Source organism: Oryctolagus cuniculus, chromosome 12 (assembly GCF_051225735.1).
Source record: "Oryctolagus cuniculus isolate XC-2025 breed Fujian yellow rabbit chromosome 12, ASM5122573v1, whole genome shotgun sequence".
NCBI lineage: Eukaryota > Metazoa > Chordata > Mammalia > Lagomorpha > Leporidae > Oryctolagus > Oryctolagus cuniculus.
In genome coordinates, this window is record NC_142878.1 from 78038505 (window position 1) to 78044504 (window position 6000).

Consider the following 6000-nt stretch of genomic DNA (forward strand, 5'->3'; position numbering starts at 1 on the left):
TCCTGGGAGGAAAAAAATATATAAAGTGGTTTTCAGGACCCATGCTATGGTGTAGCAGGTAAAGCCGCCACCTGCAGTACCAGCATCCCATATGGGCACAAGTTCAAGACCGGGTTGCCCTACTTCCAATCCAGCTCCATGCTAATGCACTTGGGAAAGCAGTAGAGGATTGCCCATGTGGGCTTCTACACCATATGGGAGACACAGAAGAAGCTCCAGGCTCCTGGCTTTGGATCAGCTCAGCTCCAGCTATTGCAGCCCTTTGGGGAGTGAACCAGCAGATGGAAGACTTTCTCTCTCTCTCTCTCTCTCTCCCTCTCTCTCTGCCTCTCCTCTCTGTAACTCTGCCTTTCAAATAAATATTTTTTAAAAAAGGAAAAAATGTGGTATATATACACTATGGACTACTCTTCAGCCATAAAAACTGAAATCCTGTGTTTTGGAACCAAGTGAATGCAACTGGAAACCATTATGCTTAGTGAAATAAGCTAGTCCCAAAAAGACAAATATGTTTTTCCTGAATTGTGGTAATATACAGAGTACAGAAAAATGTAATATATGAGCAAAATCGACATTTTAAGATTTGATTATTGTTTACAGCCTTTGTCTTTACTCTTGAGGAACAATAGTTTTCTACTTCCTACTTGTTGAATTCTTCAGTGGAGGGTTAAGCTTGTTTTTATAAAATAAACTATCACTGTAAAAATTAAAAGAAAAAATAAGAAAGGAGAAGTGAAGATAGGAGTGTGGGTGGGAGGGAGATTCGGGTGAGAATTATCACTATGCTCTTAAATCTGTACACAGGAAATACATGAAATTTGTTCACCTTATATAAATAAAAATTATTTAAAAGACTAAGAAATTCAGATGATGCTTCTTTGACTAAGTCAAGCATGTGTGGCAAGGGAAACCCTCCAAACTGAGATTAAGTCCATCCACATTAAAACTCTGCACCTGTCCATATCTAATTAATGGTCCTTGAACCTGAACGTCATTAGGAAAACACAAATCTGATAAAGAAGCCCTGAAAAATGCCTTAAGTAATACTCCATCTTCCTGCTATGGTCACCACATTTGGTACAATACACTTTTCTTAGGATGAAAACAAATTCCTTCCACTCATAGGTTCTCTGCACTCCTCTTTAAAGTTCAGTGAGTTTTATTTTTGTGAGAAACCACACTATGACAGAAACACCAATGGGAAAGCAAGATTATGGTGTGTGTCTCATTTAGGATTCAGGCAGGAGTCTTAGCCAGGCCTTTCATAATTGGGATATTTAAAGAAGATAAAATATGTAGATCCTGGCAAATGGACCATGCAATTCTCCCTGTTTAATTCCAAGGTCACATCGATCCAGACAGAATATTAATCAAACTCCAATAAAAATAGAAATGACTGCCTTTGTATCCCAATTTGTTTTAAAACTCAAGAAACACCCGCTAGCTGTCATAGTGGTGTCTTCAGGTACCCTGAAAACTGTCACTGCTGGCTCAAGTTATCCAAGCATCTTACTAAAAATATTCCATTATTTTGGTCAATCATTTGAAAACATAAAGAAATAAACACTGCTTAGTAAAAACCTCCTGAAAGAGAATGATCCTGCGGGGGAAACAGGACACACAGCAGACTCATAGAATGGCAGCACTCCTGCCTCAGAATCAATCCTTGGGACATTCGGATCTGGCTAAAAGGTCCATGAGAGTCTCACAGGCATGGGAAGCCATGACACGGTGGCAAAAAACAATCTAAATGAAAGATCCTGGTGAACAAGACCCCAGCAGAAGGAACAGGCCATCAAGGAGGGAGGCGCCTTTCTCTGAAGGGAGGAAGGAACCTCCACTGTGATATGGCCTTGACTAAACAAGTTCAGAGTCGGTGAACTCAAAGGGCTTCCATAGCCTAGACAGCTCATAGCAAGAGTCTCGGGTGATTGCTGATGTCATAAATAAGAGTGCCAATTGTTAAATCAACAACAGGAGTCACTGGGTACATGCTCCCCACGTAGGATCTCTGTCCTTAATGTGTTCTACCATGAAATTTAAAAACAACACTACTAGTCGAACAATACCCTATACCTTGTGAGGTTGTGTGAGTGCAGCCTGTTGAAATCCTTGCTTAGTATATACTAAGTTGATCTTCAGTATATGAAGGTAATAGAAAATGAAACTCGATGAAGGGCGGGATGGGAGAGGGAGTGGGAGAGGGGAGGGCCACGGGAGGGAGGGAGGTTGAGGGGGAGCCACAACAATACAAAAGCTGCACTTTGTAAATTCATATTTATTAAATAAAAATAACTATATAACAAACAGAAAAAAAGAAACAGAAAAAAAGAAAAAAAAAGAACTTAATACTTTACCCTTTTAGTATTTTTTATGTTCTACTTAAAAATATTGGTTGAACTCTGTAATTAATACACAATTACTCTTAGGTATTTAATTAATGCTATAACTAGTACTCAAATAGTATTTACACTTTGTGTTTCTGTGTGGGAGCAAACTGTTGAAATCTTTACTTAATATATGCTAAATTGATCTTCTGTATATAAAGATAATTGAAAATGAATCTTGATGTGAATGGAAGGAGAGAGGGAGTGGGAGAGGGGAGTGTTGTGGGTGGGAGGGAAGTTATGGGGGGGGAGCTATTGTAATCCATAGGCTGTACTTTGGAAATTTATGTTCATTAAATAAAATATAATATAAAAAAAAAAAAAACCTCCTGAAAAGGCACTGTTGGAACATACAGCATTGTACTAACTGCATTACTTCACTTTTCATTTCTTTAAAATACCCAAGAGAAGCTTCTTGGGAGAGAAAAGATTTCAACTTACAGTTTACAGGTTACAGTTCAGAATCAAGCAGCTCCATAATCCAATGCCTGTGGAGGTTGGCCACAGCGGACGTGGAGGAACGATGACATGGTGAACCAGGAAACTGAGAGGCCAGCTAAGCACCACTGGAACTCAAAATAACCAACCCTGAAGTCCCGCCCCCTATGACCTAAACACCTCCCACCAGACCCAGTTCTCAGGTGCCACAATTAGATCAAGTCTGCACCCTTCATCCACCAACAACTGGCGTCTAGATAGCAGAGTTTAAACAGAGGTTAGGAGGGACAAGTTCTACTCAACCCATGACAAGTCTAAAATGAAAATCGAGATGTTACAGATTGGTAGATGTTACAGATTGGTAGTTATCAGCCTTGGCTACACATTAGAATCACCTGGTAACTTTTTTTTAACCAATACCAATGGCTGCGCCCCGACCTCAGAGCTTCTCAATTAGCGATTCCAACTCTGTTACAGTGGGAACTGCTGCACTGGGTTCTCAGCACATGCTTTTAAGGGGATACATTCAAGCCATAGCAGAAGCCTAATCTCGAATAAGAGAGATTTTCCATCAATTCAAAGGAAGATGTGCGCAGTGGGGCTAACTCATTTGTGAGGTCCCATTTAACACTGTGGATGAAACATGATCATCCAAGCTGTGCATTGTGAGAGCAAGATCTGATTCCTTGCCACATTAGTTGTTAGAAAGATGATTCAAATACCATATCCAGCATCTTCAAGACCCACCTCTCACCTCAGATGAACCCTGTCATCATCATAACTTCATCCCCCAGGATGAGGCCAGAAGCTCTGTTGGTAATCTCAACAACTTTGGAGAATTTAAGAATCGGCACAAGTGCCCTAAATAGCTGTTCATTTTTAATAGTCCAATAAGACACGACTGTAACTAAAATACACTTCCCAATGACAGATTTCTCAAATAACATGAGCTAATTATTTCATTACTAAATGAGGCAAACAATGGCTCACACACAATAAACATTTTTAAAACTAATGAATACTGGGACCAGTGCTATGGTATAGTAAGCTAACCCTCCACCTGCAGCTCCAGCATCCCATATGTCCCAGCTGCTCCTCTTCAGATTCAGCTCTCCACTGTGGCCTGGGAAAGCAATGGAAGATGGCCCAAGCGCTTGGGACCACCTCGTGGGAGACCCAGAAGAAGCTCTTGGCTCCTGGCTTCAGATCGGCTCAGCTCCAGCCACTGCAGCCATTTGGGGAGTGAACCAGCAGATGGAAGATCTTTCTGTCTCTCCTTCTGTCTGTAGCTTTACCTCTCAAATAAACCTTTAAAAAAAAAAATACTGAAATTTCTTATAAATAAAACATGTTAAAAGTTGAGAATTCTTCTCCATATAACAAGATTATCTTTCATTTCAGTGCTAAATGTTCACAGTTCCTCCAGTAATTAGACTGTGACCAATGGCATTGCTGCACCAAATTTTTTAAGGAGAGAAAATTTCAAAAACTTTTATTTATTAAATTTACTGCCTTAATGACATTTACTCTGAAACGGATGAGCACCTGTAAATCACAGAACTGGTAAGGAACAGTATTCATCCTAGGCACTTGAAAAATTAAAGTCTCTCATAAAATCTAACGTGTTCTCCAAACCACTTTTATGGCTAGAATGTTTTTTTCCTTGAGTGGATGAATATACACTTACTGAGCACAACTACGTCAGGATTTAGGCTGAATTAAGTCAAACAGTTTTAATCAAGTTCTGCTAATTGTTAGGGAGTTAGTGCTGTGGTGCAAGTTACTCAGTTTCTCTTACCTTCCTGTTCCTCATTGCAGAGCAGGGAGGACTAGTAAGAAGGGCTGTCAGTATCTGAAGATGATATAACATATACAGTGTAGCTGGCCATAAGTATGGGAACTCTGGGACTAAGTGGGACTACATCCTGTTGGTAAAAATAATGTCAAAGGCACTGGGAACTTGTAGCATAGATATTGTATCCTTTGAGCTTCCCCACATACAACTTTTATTCCTATCACATATTCTTCTAATGTATCTTCTGGTAATTATTCTTGTGTACCCTCTAGAAATGGAGGAAATGCATCTCTATAAAGTCAAAAAGCTGCTATCTCTGGTGTTTTGGCAACAAATAGAATCTGGAAATATTGATGAAAAACACAATGGACATACTGTGTGCAACTACTTTTTAACATAGTACAACCAAGTATATTACATCTTTACCTGCCTTGGGATGGCAGACCTTTTTAATACTTGTTTTAATACTTAATACTTGTCTGCTGGGTATATCCATCCCTTAATATTAGAAAAGGAAGTACATGACAACATCATTAAGTGTAGACTAAAAAACAACCAGAGTGCCTACTGCATCATTGGCTTCCCTCCTCAGAGTCCACAGCTTGGTGCCGAATCAAGTACACAGACAGTCCCCAACTGATGTTTCAACTCACATTTCCTCATGTTCATGATGGTGCAAAGCAATGACCATGTAATAGAAGCCATACTTCAGATTTTGAATTTTGACCTTTTCTTGGACTAACAATACAGTGGGCGGTGGGTGGCAGCAGCAACACCCCACAGCTCCCAGTCACCCACACAATCACCAGGGTAAACAGCTGCGAAACTCTGCAGTGTTCTGTGTTGTGAAGCTATGGGGTCTGATGGGTTAGGAACAGCAAATGCACTTAGAATCACGGTTTTTCAGCTTACAAGGGGTTTAACAGAACATCACCCCTCGTAGGTGCAGGAGCACCTATACACACTCTACTAGACGACATGAGGGGGACTTCAAAAAGTTCTGGAGAAAGCTAAGAAATACGGTTATTTTCATGAATAACTTGAAATTTCTGCATAGTTTTTTCATACCACACATTTCCATGAACTTTCTGAAGAACCCTCTAACTAAATAAAGCAAATATTTAACAGCCAGCATTCTGAAAACAGCTTCTCAAACACTAATGGGCCAACCTCCTGTTTTGGTTAGTTAACGTCTTCTGATCAGTCCTCATTATTTTTTAAGATTCTCACCAATTAGTTCTTACTTCTATTTTTAGACCCCATGGTTCTTGATGTAAGGGACTATTTCTAGTAACAACACATTTAGACAAAAGTTAGGAAACCTGCCCAAAACAATTCACGCTGGGTTTCCTGGGGTTCTCTGGCATGTGAATGCTCAGT

The 6000-nt window shown here is 39.9% G+C and overlaps 1 long non-coding RNA gene across 3 annotated transcripts in view; it reads right to left on the minus strand.

Moving 5' to 3' along the window:
* Positions 1-4363, minus strand: part of LOC149123107 (uncharacterized) — a 381517-nt gene extending 377154 nt beyond the window's left edge. For 2 of the 3 annotated variants that reach the window (XR_016218155.1, XR_016218154.1), the window contains exon 1: positions 2829-4363. This is a non-coding gene — a long non-coding RNA (uncharacterized LOC149123107). The remainder of the gene's footprint in view (positions 1-2828) is intronic. The other variant, XR_016218153.1, reaches the window with a different exon arrangement.
* Positions 4364-6000: the final 1637 nt, after the last annotated feature.